Source organism: Notamacropus eugenii, chromosome 1, assembly GCF_028372415.1.
Source record: "Notamacropus eugenii isolate mMacEug1 chromosome 1, mMacEug1.pri_v2, whole genome shotgun sequence".
Taxonomy (NCBI): domain Eukaryota; kingdom Metazoa; phylum Chordata; class Mammalia; order Diprotodontia; family Macropodidae; genus Notamacropus; species Notamacropus eugenii.
Genome location: NC_092872.1, coordinates 756,281,212 through 756,301,424, shown reverse-complemented (window position 1 = coordinate 756,301,424; position 20,213 = coordinate 756,281,212). Strand labels below are relative to the sequence as shown.

Here is a 20,213-nt window from a genome sequence, read left to right as displayed (position 1 = left end):
GATTGTATTTCCACAATACTGGAATTGTTTCTTTCTGGCTGCTTGCAGTATTTTCTCTTTGACCTGGGAGCTCCAGAATTTGGCCACAATATTCCTAGGAGTTTTCCTTTTGGGATCTCTTTCTGGAGGCAATTGGTGTATTCTTTTAATATCTATTTTACTCTTTGGTTCTACACTATCAGGGCAGTTTTCCTTGAAAATGTCTTGAAAGATCATGTTGAGGCTCTTTTTTTGATCAAGGCTTTCAGATATTCCAATAATTTTTAAATTGTCTCTCCTGAATCTATTTTCCAGGTCAATTGTTTTTTCCAATGTGATAGTTCACATTGTCTGCTAGTTTTTCATTCCTTTGGCTTTGTTTTATGATTAATGGATTTTTCATAAAGTCATTAGCTTCCCTCTGCTCCTTTCTAGACTTTAAGGAATTATTTTCTTCAGTGAGCTTTTGGCCCTGCTTTTCTGTCTGGCCAGTTCTTCTCTTTAGGGCATTCTTCTCCTCATTGGCTTTTGGATCTTTTGCCATTTGGGTTAGTCTATTTTTTAAAGTGCTATTTTCTTCAGCATTTTTTGGGTCTCCTTTAGCAAGCAGTTGACTTGCTTTTCATAGTTTTCTTGCACCACTCTCCTTTCTCTTCCTAATTTTTCCTCTACTTCTCTTACTTGATTTAATCCTTTTTGAGCTCTTCCGTGGCCTGAGACCAATTCAGATTTTTCTTGGAGGTTTTGGATGGAGGAGCTTTGACTTTATTGTCTTCCATTTGTATACTTTGGTCTTCCTTGTCAGCAAAGTAAGATTCTAGTCTGATTCTTTTCCTGGTTTTTGCTCATTTCCCCAGCCATTTATTTGACTTTGGAACTCTTTGTCAAGGTAGATCTCTGCTTCCAGTGGGGGCAGGGGGGGAGTGTACTGTCAGCTGCTAAATCCCCCCACAATCTTTGGGCCTTGAACTCCAGAAACAGTTGCCTGTGCTGCTGCTACTGCCCTGGGCTCCACTCCATGGGCTCCTCCACCCCCTCTACTGCCCTGAGGCTGGGGCTTGACCACTCTGCTCTCTCACACAGGTCCTACAGGATTTTTGTACTGACCTTACAATTTGTCCTTAATGTTCTGGGGTTGTGAAATCTGGAAACCATCACAGGTGTCTGAGAGTCAGTCCCCTCTAAGGCCTACTCAGGTTCCATCTGTGCCAGCATGGCCTACACTGGACTGTGCTCTGCTCCCAGCTTGGCATAACAAAGACTTTCTGGTGACATTCCTAGAGACCTCCCAGCTTTCCTCGGCTGGAGATTTGCTTCACTCTGTCATTCTGTGGGTTCTGTAGCTCCAGAGTTTGTTTAGAGTCATTTTTCACAGGTGTTTAGCTGGATTATGGGGACAGTACTAGCAAGTCCATGCTGTTACTCTGCCATGTTGATTCTACCATGATTATGACTTCTTAATAGATGAGACTACTTACCCCCATTTACCTATTCTGTTTCTTTTGAAATAGTTCATAGGAACACAGAGTTAAAACTGGAAAGGATATCAGAGGCTGCCAATACCTGTGAATAAAAGGGAACTCCCAGAGTTTAAGAGCAGCTAAGTGGCAAAGTGGATAGCACACTGGGCTTGGAACCAGGAAGACTCATCTTCCTAAGTTTAAATCTGGCTTCATACATTTGCTAGCTGTGTGATCCTGGGCAAGTCACTTAACCCTGTTTGCCTCAGTTCCCTCATCTGTAAAATGAGCTAGAGAAGGAAATGTCAAATCACTCCAGTATCTTTGCCAAGAAAACCTCAGTTAATGTTACAAAGAGAGTCAGACCGGACTGAAATGACTGAAGAACAACAAGAATTTAAGTGACTACACAAGCTGTGACTGAAGCAGGATTTGAACTCAGTTCCTCTGATTCAGGAGCCATGATTCTTTCCCATTGTGCAAAGTATACTCACTTATTCAGTCAGTGCCAATGTGGGTTTCATCCCACCAAGTCTGAGAGATGCCTTCACTCTTGCATGAATTGAATTTAAGTTAGTCAAAATAGCATAAAGTCATGAAGTTCACTCTCTCTTCCAGTGTCATCACAGTCCAGTGGCAGGGCAACAATCTGGATGACTGGGGATGGCCCAGGATGCAACAGGTAACCTTGGCATCTTCGATGCCTGATCAAGCTCTAAGTGCTCCGCAGAGTCTGCTTCATCTGCTTTCCTGGCTGTTGGAACGAGTTGCTCTCATCCATGATTCCCACCAGGGAAGTCTTCCCACACTTGAGTAGACACCTAACTCCCTGATGGGATTGAGGCTCCTTGGTTACCCTCAACATGGGTTAGCCCATCTGCCAAGACGGCTTACTGTGATGTGTCTGCTGTATATGTTACAGCTTCTTGGTGCCACAGGTGAGGATCAGGCAACAAGTGGACACCAAAGTTGGATAAATGACCCTGAAAAGGGCCCAGTAGCCCTCCCACCTAAGGTGCTAGTCTTCCCTGAACACCCCATATACCTCAGGTATTTAATAAATGTTATTGACTGACTATTGACTACTCTGCATACAAGCTAAACCATTCAGCCTTGTCTCCCCTCACCCATTACTTGAGGGTATTTATAACTCCGCCTTATTTAATTTACTTATAGCTACATGCTCTGTTCCCTTCCACCATTCACCATCTCCTGTCAGTTTCCAGTTTGCCCCACTCATTGATCCAATTCATCAGTTTCCTCTACCTTCCAATGTTCCCTTTATCTTGTCTTACGTATCTTGGCTCATCTTACCAACTACCTTCCTCTTTTTGCCTTGAGCTCTCCTCTACAATTCCCACTCTGCAATCGTAATTGTCCATGGTCAATTCAATTCAATTCAATAAACATTTATTAAGTACTCAAGTGTTAAGCAGTCTGCCAAATGCTGGGGACAGAAAAAGAGGCAAAAAGCATTCCCTGACCTCAAGGAGTTTCCATGGGGAGACAACTTGCAAACAAATACATACAAAGCAGGCTAAATGTAGGACAAATAGACAATATTTAACAGAGGAAAGGCACTCCAATTAATAACGGATCGGGGAAGGTTTCCTATAAAAGATGAGACTGCAGTTGGGACCTAAAGGAAGCCAGGGAAGAAAGTAGTCAGAAAGGAGGGAGAGTCTTTCAGTCATGGGTCAGCCAGAGAAAATGCCCAGAGCTGAGAGATGGAGGATAATAAGCATGGAATATCCAGGAGGTCAGTGTCATTGTATCCAAGAGTAAATGTTGGGGAATAAAGTATAAGAAAACCAGAAAGGTAGGAGGAGGCTAGGTTATGAAACACTTTGTATGTTTGAATAAATTTGTATTTGCTTCTGGAGATCATAGAAAGCTACTGGAGTTCATAGAGTAAGTGAGTGGCATGATCAGACTTACGTTTTAAGAAAATCTCTTTAGTGCCTGAAGGAGAAATAGATTAGAGTGGGAAGAGACTTGAGGCAGGCAGATATTTCACTCTCAATTGCCCACAGTGGTTATTGCAATAATCAAGGCATGAGGAGATGAGGGTCTGCACCAGAGTGGAAACTTGCTTCTCATTCAACGCAGACATAGAATCTCTATCAAATGATGATACTTCTATCCAATAGCTACAGTATTCCATTCAGTTCTGGGAACACTGTATACAAGACAGTGATAAACTAGAGGATGTTTGAAGGACTTTAATGTGCAAGGACGGTTATGAACAGGAGCTGTTTCTATTTGATCTTGTGTGGGATACAGCGATGCTTACTCAAATTAAACTCAGAGGCTTCTCAAGGTAGAAGGCAAAAAGGAATTTATTACAATCTCATGAGAAGGGGCCCCTTCCATAAGACCATGGGTGGTGTCAACAAGGGAGTGCACCTAAGCAGAGCATTACAGCATTACATAGTCCCTAACATGGAAACCCACTAGCCTCTCTTCCCATTGGCTGGGAATCCACACATACAGTCTAAGCACTGGAATCTACCCCAGAGACAAAGAGCACATAAAAGATCATTGTTCACCAATGAGGGTTTTTGTTGCCAAATATGGAAATTAAGAGAAGAAGGCTGATGTGACTGGCATAAAGGAAAGGGTACACCAGGTCACATGACTGGAACTTTGGTGGTTCTCCTCTATCTTGGCACATTTTATCCGCCTAAGGGGGATGCTTAGTTGTTTTAGCTTTGGCAGGAAGGGTGAGGGTTTGGGGGAATATATGCCTGAGGGTTCTTCACTTAACCTGATTTCACTCAATTCTTCCTCTTATTTTGTCCCTCTGAAGACGCCTCACACCACTTTTGGAAGTCTGCCTTTGCTAAATCATCTTCCCTATCTTCTTCTCCACTGTCCTTGATTGGTGTCTAGCCTTTTGCTCTTTAGGACCATGAATATATCTGACCCTTCAGCTTTACTTTCTGGCCTAATCATCTTTGAAAGGGAATCTTGTACTATTCTGGTTAATAGTTGTATCATGCAAAGGACACAAATTGGGAGGAGTGTAACTCCACTGATGGTGATGAGCCCAAACCATAATAGCTATTTCCACCAGCTATCTCCAAACCAGGACCACCAAGAAGTGTTAAATGGTGATATCCAAGTCTGAACAGGAACGTGAGCCAATTTTCTAATATTCCTAGTGATTTCTTTTACTGCCTTTCCATTGTCATCTATTTTCATACAAGTGGAGAGATTTAGCTTCCCACAAACTCCCTTTTTTCTTTATTAAATTCCTGTTTCCACACCTAGATCCAATAAATACTTCCTCACATTCTTTCCCCTATGAATTCTTCCCTTCATCTATCTCCTCTTTATATGAATATGGGTAGGGAGAAAAGTTGACTGATGCATTGACAAATTACAAGGGGACAGTACCCTTTCATAAATACAAATACAGAGATTCAAAATACAAAGGTAGATCAAATGAATTATTCATAGAGTAGTCTGGGGATGAACATCATCTGATGCAGTTTTCTGGTCTGGATGCTCGTTCAAGCCATCTTCAGCACAGCATCTCAGCATCTTCTTCCCTTTATCTTCTTGTAGGAATCCAGATGTCCACTCTCCTACAAAACTGAACTTGATACAATTTTAGATTACCACTCCTAAGCTTTATACTCTTATCACTCTTACAAAATCAAAATTGGAAGTTTGGCCAATTGTCATGTTTAAGAAATCCACATTAGAACCCAATACTTACATCTTACATTAATTCATTATTCATGTCCCCATCAGGAAGACGAGATTTCACTAAGGAGTCAATAACAGGCTCCAGTACTTACATAAACACAAAAAATAACCATTTTTAACACAGTACATATCACATCCTAAAACAATTCCAACTTCTGATCATGTAATGCTTTTTTAAAACCATTTATAATATAGACCACAAACCATTTTTATTTTAACATTAACCAACTGAGACAAAATAAGAACTATGTATGCTAAACTCACAAGCCCTTGACCTGGTTGTCTCCACACTATTACTAAGAATTAAAGGACCCTAACTTATTGTTGTTAACTCTAAAATCCCAAACCTGGCTTAATTTTAGACTTAACCTCAGATGTTCCCCTACCAACAACCTATTATTTAATAGATCTGGTATTAAGCTTACAAAACTTTTAATTATAGGAATTGCCATTAAGAGTAGGGACATTTCAGGGAAACAACATCTCCCTAACTTCATGTTAATTCTAGGCAAGAATAGATTGTCAACTGGCATTCAAACAGGCTTAAAGTCTGCCAGGTGTCAGTGGGGAAAGTGAGTCAGGAGAATCCTACCTCAGCCTAGGCTGAACAGTTGCTCTCCCAACCTTCCCATGAAATCACCTTTTGGCAGTTCATATCAGTATCTCACAGGCTTACTGGCATCATGGATCAGAGGCTCAGACTGCCTTTCTTGCCATCCATACCTGGAGTTAGACTCAGAAGAACAGTCAGTTAATAATCCCATAAAATCTTAACATAGCAAGCTCCAATAGTCAAGTTTCAGACATGACTATAATTTCACATTAACTAAGGAATATTTTTTGAAGCAAGTCTTCAATAACTTACATGCCTTTCTATACTTTTACAAATTCCTGATTAAATAACAATCAAAATCAAATTTCTCATTAAAACCTCGTTATTGCTCTAATAGATTTACATCTGTTTCCCAAACTGCTTTGTCCTTTCCTAACTCTGCTCAATCTAAAAGAATGAGCTCCACCTATGATCCGTTCAAACACTAACTTCAACTTACGTTCATGAAATGAATTCAAGTTACAACAGAAACACTGAACTTTTCCATCAGTGTAAAACATATTACCAGAGGTTACCTGCCTCTAAGAACCTTAGGCTGAAATTCTTTTCCCCAAACTAAAGGTGACTCTGGTTTAGTCTCAGTAACTTGATTCAGTCAATAGTATTTACCCAATTGGTCTTTGTAACAGGTAAAGACTTTATTCCAAATTGGGACCTTTGTCCATTATCCCCAAAGAGTTTTAGTCCCATTTGTCTAAAAGGGCCCCAGAAAACCTCACCTTGTCCCACATAAATTGGCTCCCTAGAGGTCCATAGAGGCATATCACTATGCCCTATCAATCCAATTCTCCAGGTTACTGGTCACTCCCATCAAGACCATGCCTGGAAGCCCTAGACCATCTGGGGCCACCCCCGACTCCTTCCTCAGTCCTGCTGTAGATAAAATACAATTACAGTTAACTTTAAACAACATCACGTTTATACTTTGGTTTCATCTCCACCTTATAGCCAGACTCAGAAATAATCAAGTGGGAAACTTCAAAAGAAGTGTTCCTTTTCAAAGGAACACAATGGGGAAACTGAGCCAGAAGGATCCCCTCCCAGGTTGAGGACAAAATTGTCCCCTGAGGCTTGTACATTAGATGGTAGGTTTCACTAATCAAAAATTTTACCAGGACTCACATCTTAAATTTTAAATTTGTCATAAAAAACAATCACTGGAGATTATTTATCACCTATACAAATTCCCGGTTTAGGAACACTGTACATAGAGATTACAACTTTAACAAAGTGAAGGGTCACACCACTTGGGTGATCATTTTAAATGCTCCAAAATTTAGCAGCCCCTGGGGTCACTCCTCTCTTTCGATAATAGAAAGAGTTAACATCTCTCCTCTGAGCATCTCCTGTTCAGATTAGATCTTAAGAAGTCCTTCTGTAATGACTGGACTTGAAAAGGAAAGGGGGATGGGGCCAGGGGCTTTTTGTCTTAAAATTATCAGAGAGTTTCCCAGAGCCATAAAATTCCTGGTCTCTATTATCTTATCCCTTATCTTCCAACCCCCCACAAACCTGAAGTTATTATAACAAATTTGTTTACAAATATAAAGTTGGTAGATAGGCCTTTCAAAAATCATACAAAAGATTTTACAAATATTTCTTCATATAGCAAATATCTTCCTTTTTTAAGAACACTTTACAATTTATCACAAAACCCTCATGAACCTAATTGCCAAAAATTACAGGATCTAAAACCCAAGGCCTTTTCATATTTGCCCATAAGCTTCCCTTTACATAATTTTGTAAATGCTTGATTCATAGCAAAAACAATTTTAGTTAAAATTTCCTTCTTAACAGAAAAATTAACTTTTAACATACTTAATACATTCTTAAATGGAACAGGCTTGAAAATCACACCCATAAATAAAAATATATGTGTATGTAGTTTTAAAGGATTCTCATTTTCTCAATAGGAATTCTATGACACAGAAACTCTTACACAGAATTCCAAACAGTTTTTTAAATCAATTCATCATTAATTTAACCATGCAATTCCTAATGTAACAACATGTAGATTTACTTAAAAATGTAAACTTATTTAAGTTTACTTAAAACTTTAAATAAGCCATTACCCATTCAGCTGAATGTATTTCCACATCACCTTGCACTCTAACCTTATGACCACGTGGGCACACTCTTATCACCCTGATCAGATAGAGTCATCTCAAATTTGACTGAGCTATTAACTATATTAAATTAAGTTACAAGACTTTTCTTTCTCTCTTCTTAAAATACTTTCTCATATCCACACTACTTACTGAAATCCTCTGAAACTGACCCATCCAGAACTATTCAAACCTTTTTATCTGCCTTTTGTATTTGCAATCAAAACCCTTATTCATCTTTCCAAGTCTCTCAATCCTATTACTCAGATTATCCAGTTCCTCTGCATCTTAACTATAACTGTCTGCACTGGAATCCCCTTCTAGCTTAAAGCAAAGAAGTTAACTCTACCACTATATAGCAAACATCAGCGTTTTCACTGCTTATTTATAACCAAATATAAATTACAAATGATCAAATTTCTATCATATCCTTTTTAAAACCCCTGTCTATCTATCTGTCTATCTATCTATCTGTCTATCTATCTATCTATCTATCTATCTATCTATCTATCTATCTATCTATCTATCAAACTCCAAATTTAAAAATTGTGTAACTATTATATTAGATTAATGCTGCATCTAACATATACCTATCCTTATGTTAAGCATTTTACAATCATAAATGCTGAATAACAATATCTTTTTTCTGCTTAATCCTGACAGGAAGAGCGTTCTCAGATGCTGCTTGTTATTCATTCCTTCAAGACAGATTTTAGCTTGAAATCATGTCAAACCTGGCTTTGTAATCACTAATGATAAGCATTTTAGCTCTCCTCTTTTTTTTTTTTACTCTATTTCCTCCTTAAAGAGCTGAAAAGTCATCTTCTAGCTCCCCTCCCCTTCCCAGGCCCAGCAGACCAGCTTTCCCAATTAGCTCAGACTGGGAGGGGGAGAGGGCAACCTCCCCTGAGCACAAGATCTAGGCATGCACATGGTCTAGGCATGCACATGGATGCTGCTGTCTCATCCATATCCTTCTGCCTTGGGAATTCAGGCTCTAGAAAGAGTTGAAATTCCATCTGCTCTCCTTAGGTTAGCACAAAATCTAGGCAGGTACCTGAAGAACCTCTATACTCACCTTCCTTGTCTTCATCCTTCAGAATGTGGAGACAGTTAATGCCTCCAAAAGAAATCGCTGAAATTGCAAAGTGAACTTGCAATTTTAAACACACTGTCTGGTATCAGATACATTGACCCAGTTCAAACCTAAAGTACAGATTTTAGCTTTGAGATCTCATCAAATCAAAACTCAACTTTTCCCTGCAGACTGCCTGAGGTTCATTTTCCCTTATCTTTCTTTTTCACAGTCAAAAAACGTGGCCAGGTGTTAAGAATGCAGAAAGATTTCCTCCCAGCAGGATCCCTGCCCAAACATTTTCTTCTTATCTTTCCCTTTTTATTTTGGTATTTCATCACAATTGCTAAGTCTGTTCCCCAAGGGAATATCCTCAGGAAAGTCAGAAATGAATTTTTGGGACCAGCCACCTTTAATTGTCCCCTTCTCATGACTCATGAAATCTCTCCTCCAAAAAAGCTCACTCAATCCTGCTATGAGAAGTCTGGAGGGGGTGGTGGAATTTTCAGCCAACTCCTTCTCCAACAGTCACCCAAGGGTACTCACTTGATCTTGGTTGAGTTATCCACTCAAGATCCCAAGATCTTGCTTGCCTGGGTTGTGCGCACCAACTCACGTGACTGATACTCTGGCTGGTCTTCCTGGACAAATTAATTAGCCCTGTCTTTGCTCCAGGGTCTCTTTATTTTCCTCTTTATTTTCTTTTTTGCCTCCTCTGAGTTCCCCTCTTCTGCCGTTACCCGATCAGAGTCGGATCTCGCAAACCAATTTCAAGGACCTCTGAGAAAACTTGTTGGTGCCTCATCCCTTTTAATGGTCTGGAAGACTCCTCATGAAGGATAATAATCCTGGGACAAACCCCCAAAACTGTGCTGGATACAGTGATCCTTACTCAAATTAAACTCAGAGGCTTCTCAAGGTAGAAGGCAAAAAGGAATTTATTACAATCTCATGAGAAAAGGTTAGGGTTAGCCTTGGGTGGTGTCAGCAAAGGAGTGCACCTGAGCAGAGCAGGATACTACATTATATAATCCTAACATGAAAGCCCACTAGCCTCTCTTCCCATTGGCTGGGAATCCACACATACAGTCTAAGTACTGGGATCTACCCCAGAGACAAAGAACACAGAAAGGATCATAGCTCACCAATGAGGGTGTTTGTTACCAAATATGGAACTTAAGGAAAGAATGCTGATGTGACTAGCATAAGGGGAGGGGTACACCAGGTCACATGACCAGAACTTTGGTGGTTTTCCCCCATCCTGGGGCATTTTATTTGCCTAAAGGGAATACTTAGTTATGTTAACTTTGGCAGGAAGGATGGGGGTTTGGGGGAATTCATGCCTGAGGGGTCTTCACTTAACCTGATTTCACTCAGTCTCAAAAAGCAGACCTAGGAGCAATGAGAGAACATTCGAGGAAACAGATTTCTGTTTGGCAGAGGAAAACATGTCCTAAAAATTAGGGTGAGAGTGATATCTCTGTCACTAGACATTCCCAATCAAACACTGGATGAACATAAGGTCAAGATTTTATAGAGGATTATTTTGATTGAGGTGGATTGGGTAGGCGTTGAGATCCCATCTCTATCAGATTCTGTGCTTTGATAATTTTAAATAACTGTTCTAGCCCCAACCTTCTATCAGTCACTTACCTTAGATAGTGGCAAAACTGGAACATAGACTCAGCTTTCTAGTTCAGTTTAGGACATTTTTTGTCTTATCACTAATCATTCATTGATCATTTATTAAATATTTACTATATTCTAGATGCTGGGGATAAAAAAAAAACCCATGAAACAAGCCTTATCCTGTAGGAACTTTCCTTCTATAAGAATCCTGAGGATTCTAAACACTGTGTCAGTCAAGTGTTCATGGTGCAGAAGGACCAGCCCTACCTGGAGCTAAAGACATGAGGTAAATGCCTGTTCTTTTTCAAAGAAGCTGATATCAGACTTGGGCATCTATGAAACACTGATATCCAAAGGTTCAGGTGGGCAGGACAACTAGTTGTGGGGCAGAGAATCATTGTACAGAGAATTCACACCATCAAGTGATGCCAAAATTCAAGGAACTATAAGGAGTTGACCATTTGTACAATTCCATCCAACTTTTCCAAATATTTGATTTTTTTTATTATAGATGCTTATGCATGAGAAATGCATGTATGTTAAAGTATTCCTGGGAGTAGTGTATAGAACTGTACTGGAGAGGCTTGACTGACTGCAGAGAAGAGGGTAGAAGTCAGGCAGAGGATGAAACTGGAGTGGGTGCTGAGGGTAATGAGAAAGGACTATAACACTATATTCATCTTGGGGCCAGGATATTGGAATTATGCTTGGACTGCAGGTATTCCATTATACCTAAAAGGCATTCTCTCTATTGTCTGGTGATTATGGGATGTTGTTGAAATAAAGTGCTTAGGATAATTGTTCTGTCCTTGGGAACAGGCATAAAACTAAGCATTGGAAGCCACCCTCAGATACCTGGATCAATGGAAGAGCCTGGATCAATCCCTAAAATGATTAATGTTCCAGTGACTAGTGAGCAGATTTCAAGAAACCCCAGTGATCTGAAAAGTAAGGAGAACAAGTGACAGACACATTTCCCCCATGGTGGCACATCAAGATGCTCTTTCTGGCTCTTATTTTTCTCAATTCTACATTCAGAGAGTGGTTATGTTCTTGTGGAGGGAAGAAGAAGCTTGGGACTGAAGTGACCTGACTTTAAAAATATTGTCATTTGTTTTTTACATCCTTATAGTTTTCCCAGTATCTCTTCCCCTCCTATTCCCAGAGAGCCATCCCATATAGCATATAGTATTTTTTAAAAGACAAAAATGAAAAGAACAGACAGAAAACAAAATAATCAATATGTTGAAAAAACTGAAAACATGCCATGAGTGATGCCTTCCACAGCCATGAAGGACTGACTTGGTTGTCTCCTCGTATCTCTTCATTTGAGTCCTGTTGGATCTTTATAGTTTTGTTACTTTTACTTTTTTTTTGTTTTTTTCTATTTACGTTGCCATAGTTACTGTGTTTCCTGTTGTCTCTGCTCTACTTACTTCACTCTGCATCAGTTCATATAGATCTTTCCATGCCTCTCCATGTTCATCACACACACACAATTTCGTTCAACACAGTAATACTTCATTATATTCATGTACCACAACTTGTTTAGCCGTTCTCCAATGGATGAGCATCTACTTTATTTCCAAATTTTTGCTATCTTCAAAAATGCTGTTTTAAATATTTTAGTGCATATGGAAACTTTCTTCTTTCAATCACTTATAATCAATAAAAATTATTAAGTGTTCACTCTGTACCAGATGGGGGATACAAAGATAGGAGAAAGATAGTACCTGCCTCAAGCTCACAGCCTAATGTCTTATCAGTGACTTTCTTGGGATATAAGCCCAGTAATGGAATGAAATGGAGGTGAAAAGAAATTTTAGTCATTTGGTTTAATACTTCCAAATTGCTTTCCAAAATATTTGTTTCAATTCACAGCTCCACCAACAATACATGAGTTTATCTATCATTCGTCCACCCCTCCCACATTGACTATTGTCATTTTTGTCATCTTTGATCTTTTTCAGGGTGAGAGGTTAACGTTCGGGGTTGTTTAATGTGTTATTATATATTATATGTTATCATTATTAGTGTTTTGGAACTTCCATTCACATGATTGTTAGCTGCCCAAAACCACTCCAATATCTCTGCCAAGAAAACTCCTAACAGGTCATGAAGCGTTGGATATGACTGAAACAGTTTACGAACCACCACAACCCCTTTGCTTGTTCAAATCTCTCCCAGTGTTTACGACTGGGTCAGGTGATACCTCTTCCATGTGGCAGAGTGGATAGCCCTTTGGCTATTCAGTAAGCCTGGCTTCCAATTCTGCCTCAGACACTAACTAGCTAAGTGAGCCTGCGCCTCTAAATGTCAGGTTCCTGATATGTAAAAGGAGGATGATCTCTGCGTAAGAGAATTGTCAAGCAAGATAATAGGCACAAGTCCCTATAAAAATGTGGACTATTATTCTCTTATTTTCATTGACTAGCACATAGTAGGTATACAATACATTCCTGACTGACTGAATGAAGAACAGTAGATTCGTGTTTGAGAGGAAATGTTATAGAATGGAAAGGGCAGCAGTGCTCATGGGCTGATTATCTGCCTAGCTGTGTTACTTCAGGAAGACCACCTCATCTCTCTTGGTCTCAGTTTTCTCACATGGCTGGCACAAAGTGATCACCTAGTCATTGCTTCTTTAATTCATTACTGAGGGGTTTGGAGTGTGTGACCTCTGTGCAGCCTACTCTGCATCCTTCTCAAACACTTCTATTCTAATTCATGTTATATTTATCTGCATTCATGCAGGTCTTTCCCTCTACTGATAGAATACAAGTGCCTTGAGGATAGGGACTGCATCTCACTGACTGTTGTACCTTGCCTAGGGCAATCACCCAGAAAATCTGGAATCTCATTAATATAATTGGTCTATCCACTAGTACAGATAACAACCTATGAAAACTTCATCCTTGTGTTTCTAGTCCATGTCTTAAATATAGAAGATGCTCAATAAATGTTTGAATAGATATTGTTTTGTTTTTTTTAATATAAGACTAAACTTTCCAGGCTGGAATTTTTTTTCCTTTCAGTAGAAGGGGAAGACTATTGAACTGATAGAATCAGAGATTTTGAATGGGAAGAAACCTTAGGGGTCATGTTTTCTAAGCCCCTTATTTGAAAGCTGAGCCACCCCTGGGCCCAAGGTTAAACAACTTGTCTAAAGTCCCATAGAAAGTGACTAGATGGTCCAGCTTTGATTTGAACCCGGATTTCCTAAGGCTAAATGCAGGGTCAGTTTTCACTTAATGGTGAGTGCTCATGGCCAAGTTCATTTTCCAAGTCTTTTTCTTTTCTTTCTTCTCTCAAATGAGGACATTGGACTTGATACAGGCACTAACGGTGCTAATGCTTTCTGGCTCCGTATGAGTCCTTGACTAAAAACGGCATTGCCTCTTTAAGAAACAGAAAAGGGCCCAGCTGTGCAGCTGAGCATGACAAGCTGTCAGTCCAGGCTGCACTCCACTGCCTGACATCTTTGGCAGGTCCTGGGGCTTTTTTTGCTTTGTTTCTGGGTTTCTGCTTCTTTCTTTTTTGTCCTCAATCTACGCTGCGCTCTGCAGCCCCCATGAGCCTCCTTTTCACCTGGGGGGTGGCAACTCTTCTCCCCTGCTCCAGAAATCAGGGTGGGGGTGTTGGGGTGTGAGGTTTATCTCTTCCTGCCCAAGGCTCTTAGTTCCCAGTTCCATCCATTTTCCTGTCCTCCATGGCATGGTTGCTTGGGCTGGCTCTGGAATTAGCCCCTGCCTGACTGATTCCAAAAGTCCAGATGTGACCATTTCTGCTAGGTGCTCTGGGCTCCTTAAATGAAATTGTGTCTTTATGATCATCCCCCTCCAGCTCATTTCTCACCACTAAAATGTAGATGAGCCCTCATACTGGCAGTGAGGAGCGAGTCCAGAGAGTAATATTGATCACACTCCGTGAGTCTGGAAGGCACTAAACTTGCTGATGCTGGGATCCAGAAGCCAGGCTTTGAATTAACCCCCAAACAAGCTGTTCTTTAATGGGAAGTGTGATGGTGTGGGGGCCTCACCCAGAGCCAAGTATGAGTTCATTGGGGGGGGGGGACTTGCTCTCAGACCCAGAGGTGAATTAGCTACATGTCTGATCAGGCTGAGTATGAGACCAAGCACCTGTGGAAGTAGAGCCTTGTGCCAGTGTTGCCAGCAGCTTAGTGGCTGCTATGGCCAGATAGTATGACAATGTGCTTGGCCTATGCTGTTGAACCTTTTTAGCAATCTCTCTCTCTCTCTCTCTCTCTCTCTCTCTCTCTCTCTCTTTGTTTCTCTCTGTCTCTGTCTCTGTCTTACACACACACACACACACACACACACACACACACACACACACACACACACACACACACACTCTGATCAGATCTGCAGAGGAAGAAGCTGGGAGGGACAGCTAACACACTGCACCATAGATGTTGGTCTGCAAAATAACTTGCTAGACTAAAGCATTGGACAGAATTTAAGATGAAATTTAATAGGCACAAATCTAAAGTCTTACACTTGCTCAGAAAACCTGCTTCTCAAGTACAATATGGGAGAGATGCTCCTAAACAGCAGTATGTATGAACAAGACCTGGATTAGGGGTTGGAGTCCTTCACATTTGCCATGAGTTGGTGTGATGTGGCAGACAAAAAATCCAGTGGGTTCTTGGGCAATATTGAAAGAAATCCTTTCCAGGAATCAGGAGGATTTAGTCCCAATTTGTTCTGTCTCAGTCTCTGTGGAGCATTGTGTTCAGTTTATAATCCTGGGAACAGTTGTTTAATAACATGGATAATCTGAAGTATTCAGAGGATGCAACAGGGTAGTGAATGGACTTGCATTTCTCTTGGACACATTTGAAATGTCTGGGAATGTTTAACTTGGAAGAGAGGAAACTAAAGGGAGTATGAAGAATGGACATATGATATCTATCTTTAAGAATTTGAAATGCTGTGAAATAGAGATGGATTAGCCTTGTTCTGCTTGGTCCCAGAAGGCAGAACTAGAAACTGTGAATGGAAGTTACAAAGAAGCAAATTGAACTTAATGTCAGGAAGAACTTGTCAAACCTTGGAGCTGTCCAGAAGTGTATTGGGCTGCCTTGAGTGGTAGTGAGATTTTCCTCACTGGAAGCCTACCAACAGGGCCTGGTTCTTGTAGGAGGGATTATTGTCTGGGTATAAAGTGAAGAAATGACCTTTATGTCCATTCCAGCTCTGAGATGCTGTGGTTCATAGCCATGTATTTCCACCAACCTTTCTAGAGGAATTACTCAAAATACTGGAGGACTTCTGCTGTGTCTTCATATTCAGAGGGCACCAAAGTAGCACCTGGATTTTCTGATCATTACTGCTCACTCTCCATGACTCGACATCTCATTTTCTGATCACACATCTCTTTGGTGATGGTTTCATGCCCAGAGATCATCATTGGCAGTATCCTGAAACCAACTCACATGTGCCATCCCTCTCTTCATTTCCATCACCAAGGTGTCAGGTAGACTTAGAAGCTAGCTCTGGTTTTACATGAAGAATTTTTCATCTGGTAATCATAGCTTGCTAATCCAAGTTATACAGAAGGAGTCCCTGGTGGAGGGAATTGAGATAAGGAATTCTCTCTACTTGGTCTAGTGCAGAGGTTGCCTTAAATACCTGGAAATTAGGAAAATACTTAATAATAAGTCTGTAGCTTTTGGCTGTATTATTCACCCATTATGATCTTTCTGATATATTCATCAAATGAAACTTTACTGAAGGAAAGATACATACCAGGACCCATGTCTAGTTATTTCATATGTGTATGATGAGGGACAGAGATGAAACCCTAATTCTCACTCTAAGGGAGCAAAAGATTTAGAATTAGAAGGGGTCTTGGAAAGTGCAATCTGTTTGTATTAAAACTAAAGAAACTGAGACCCAAGGAACTGATGAGATTTGCCCAAGGCAACAAGGACCCAGGATTTGATCCTGGGCTCTCTGATGCTTTATGTTGACTCCAAGACAGCTTCAGCAGTTGGGTTCCCTTTGTACTTAGGGTCAGGACCATTCAGTTCATACTGAATAGTATTCTTATCATTTAATGTTTGGCAATCTTCTTTCTGCAGATATACTGTGCTGCAATCATGATCTCTATGAGGTCAAAAGGACTTTGGAGGCCAAGTAATTCAATCCATACCTCACCAAAAATAACTTTTGTGCAATTCTCAATATTTGGTCATGGAGCCTCTACTTAAAGCCACTACTTCTGTGAGGCGGAACTCAGGAGGCATCCCATTTCATTTTTTGATGATCTTATTGGCAGAAAAGTTTCCATTATACCAATTGTAAAATGTCCCTCTACTAGTTCCTAGTTCTTCCCTCCAGGTCAAGAAGAAGAAAGATAATTGCTTGTTTTGTAATGGCCTCTCAAGTGTTTAAAGATAGCTTTCATGCTGTCTCTAGCTAAATCTTCTCAGGGCTCTACTGTGGTCAGTACCAAAGGTGCCCCAAGAATCTCCATGGAATACATTAAAGTGAAGACACATCGTTCCTCTGCTCAACTGAAATGAATCAGTCAGTGAATCACAAGCATTTATTGATTGATTGCAATTTCCTTACTGCTAGGTCTGAGCCTGCCTGCCTGCTCTGCTGGCTCCTGCTGCAGATGGTAAAGATGGCAGCCCCTTCCCCTCTTCTAGTCAATAATCCAGTACAAACTCCCAGGCAGCCACTTGAAAAAGCAAGACAATGGGAGCTGCTGCAGTGAATGTATCAGCACCATGGATAGCACCCACCACAGCCCGTAAGTAGAGTACAAAAAACTTGAATTGAGGAGTCGTGGGCTTCTGCCTGCACTTGGTAGGACCTATCTGTGTGACACTGGACGTTTCCCTTCACTTCTCTATAGTTTGCTTCACTATAAAAGAGGGGTAATCATACCTGTAGTAAACTGCCAGCCACATTGTGGTGAGAGCCAAATGAAACCTTGTAAACAACATGCCTTAGAGATTTAAAAATGTCATGCAAGTGCGAATGATTAAATGTTTACTAGCATTGCAACCACAGGAAATCACTTAGCTTCTCCCTTGCTAAACCTCAGTTTTCTTTTCTACAAATTGGGAGAAGTAATGATGGTATTGTATTGTGGAGAAAGCATATTGTAAACTCCCACCAGTGAATGAATTAGTAAAAAATAAAATCCTAGTAAGAGCTTACTATGTGCCAGGCATTTCTCTAAGTGTTGTTAGTGATATATGGAGAAAATGTAAGACATTCCTTGCCTGCAAGGAGCCCACATTCGAATAGGGGGATTACACACATAGGGGAGATGAATAGTTGGGGGGAGGGGTGTTTTAGTCATTAAAAGCACAGGGATGGGGAATGCAACCATAGGGGAATTGTTTAACTTTCTCATTGCAGGGATGGTAGCACTGATTAAATGACAATTTCAAGGGCTAGAGGTGGAAATAGTTGTGTCCCATTGAGATTTGGCATGAAGATGGCCAGGGCGCAGCAGGATAATGCATCTGCTTTTAGACACAATTGGCCAAGTGTCAGCAGTGAGAATCCAGGGCCCCAGGGTAGATGTTACAGGCACTATAGAGTACTAGGGAAATAGAAATTGTTGTGATGGAGGATTTTATTATTATTATTCAATATAATTAATACTACGGTTGCTACTATTACTAATGAACCATCACGTTGCTATTTAGTTTCTCTCATGATATCTCCTTAATAACTAGAGGAAGGTGAAAAGATGAAATGAATGTGTGTTGTGGAGGACTTCCAGCTGGGACCCACATGCCCCAAATGGCAGTAATCATATTTTTCTAATTGAGAACTCAGAAACAGAGATAATAAAGGACAATCCCTTTGCAAAGCCTTTCTCTCTGAGATAACATTTTTCTCAGGAAATCTTAGCTGTTGGGTCCACATGCCAAATGTGATGATGTCCTTAAAATCCTCATGGGGGGATGGATCCAAGAGAAAGAAAAGAGAAGCAAAATCATGGATGTCACACCACAATGGCTCCTGCAGGAGTCTTAACATCTCAGAAGAGGAGGGGATGTGGAGACTTTCTAGTTAGATCCAGGTCTGAATGGGAATCCCTTCTGAAATGCTCCTGGAAAATGGTAATCCAGTCTGATCGCAAAAACCTCCAGCGAGCAGAAAGGCACTGTATCTCAAGGCATCCACTTCCACTTTGGGACAGTTCTCATCATTAGGAAGCATTTCCTGACATCAAACTCAAATCACCTTCTTTGCAGTTTCCACTCATCAGTTCTGGTTCTACTTTTGGGGCCAAGGAGAACATGGCTAATCAATCTTTCATCCTTCGATTGCTTGAAGAGACATATTGTTCAGTGGAGACAGCACTGGCTTTGGAGACAGAGAACATGGTCTTGAAGGCTGCCTCAATTACCTACCAGTTGGGAGATCTTGGCTAAGTCACTTAATTTTCTAGGTCTCAGTTGTCTCATTTATGAAGTTTGGAAATTAGACTAGATGGCTTTTGAGGTCCCTTATAATTCTAAATCTATATTCCTGTGATTCCCTCTAGCTCTTTTTGTCCCTAGGCTGATCACCAGTTCTGTCAACAGATCTTTTGGTATGAGCTTTAAAGCCAAGGGAAGGGAATAAGCATTTATATAAGGCCTCCTGTGTACCAGACATTGTACTAAGCACTTAAAAATAAATATTATCTCACTTTATCCTCATAATAACCTTTGAAGTTACGTGCTATTGTTATCTCCCTTTTAGAGTTGAGGAAAGTGAGGCAAACAAAGGCTAAACGACAAGTGACTTGACTAGTCACACAGCTAGCAAGTGGATGAAGCTATATTTGAACCTAGGTCTTCCTGATTCCAGGCCCAGTGTTCTAGCCACTGCACCACCAGCTGTCTCTAACTTTAACTACTTAAGGGCAACCACTGTGTTTTGGGTTGCTTAGAACCCTGACCAGGGTCAGACACAGAGTAGGTGTATGATAATGTCTTTGCTGGTTTGATCTTCTAATACTGACATCACTGAGAAGGTAAGGATATTTGATCTCTGAACCAGGGAGGCAGCAGCAATTGAATGAATGAATGAATTTAAAGGCATTTATTAAACACTTACTATATATCAGGCATTGTCCTAAGAACCAGTAGAAAAAACATAAGAATTAAGACAATCCCAGTCCCCAAGGATCTAATATTCTAATGGCGGAGACAGCACATATAGAGTAGTGATAGCTAGGGAGACTTACTGTTGTCAAGGAAGCTGCATGGATCAAGGAGGGGAGCCACAGGGCCACGGATTGACATGGATGGTGGGAGGTTGTGATGCAGATGTCTGCATCTCAGCAGCAACACAGTGGGCCTAGGTCAGGCTAATTATGGTGACCATTCATCAGTCAGAACACGTGGGTACCAGTATAGCTGAAGCTGGAGACTTGTGTGAAGATTTTGGTATGAGGATGGCTGGAACAACCTCAGAGTGGGGGCTTTGGCCAGGCTAGCAATTGTTAGTAATCCAGAGGAGGGGGACAGAAAAGATCACGTATGATAAGTCAGACAATAAATCAGACAATTTTACTTATATAAAATTTAAGAGCTTTTGCAGGAGTAATATCAATGAAGACAGAATTACAGGAGAAACACTAGAGATGGAAAATAT

At 40.6% G+C, this 20,213-nt stretch overlaps 1 long non-coding RNA gene across 1 annotated transcript in view; it reads left to right on the top strand.

Moving 5' to 3' along the window:
• Nucleotides 1-20,213, top strand: part of LOC140528869 (uncharacterized) — a 159,563-nt gene that overhangs the window by 66,788 nt on the left and 72,562 nt on the right. The window contains exon 2 of the long non-coding RNA XR_011975328.1: nt 10,715-10,861. This is a non-coding gene — a long non-coding RNA (uncharacterized lncRNA). The remainder of the gene's footprint in view (nt 1-10,714; nt 10,862-20,213) is intronic.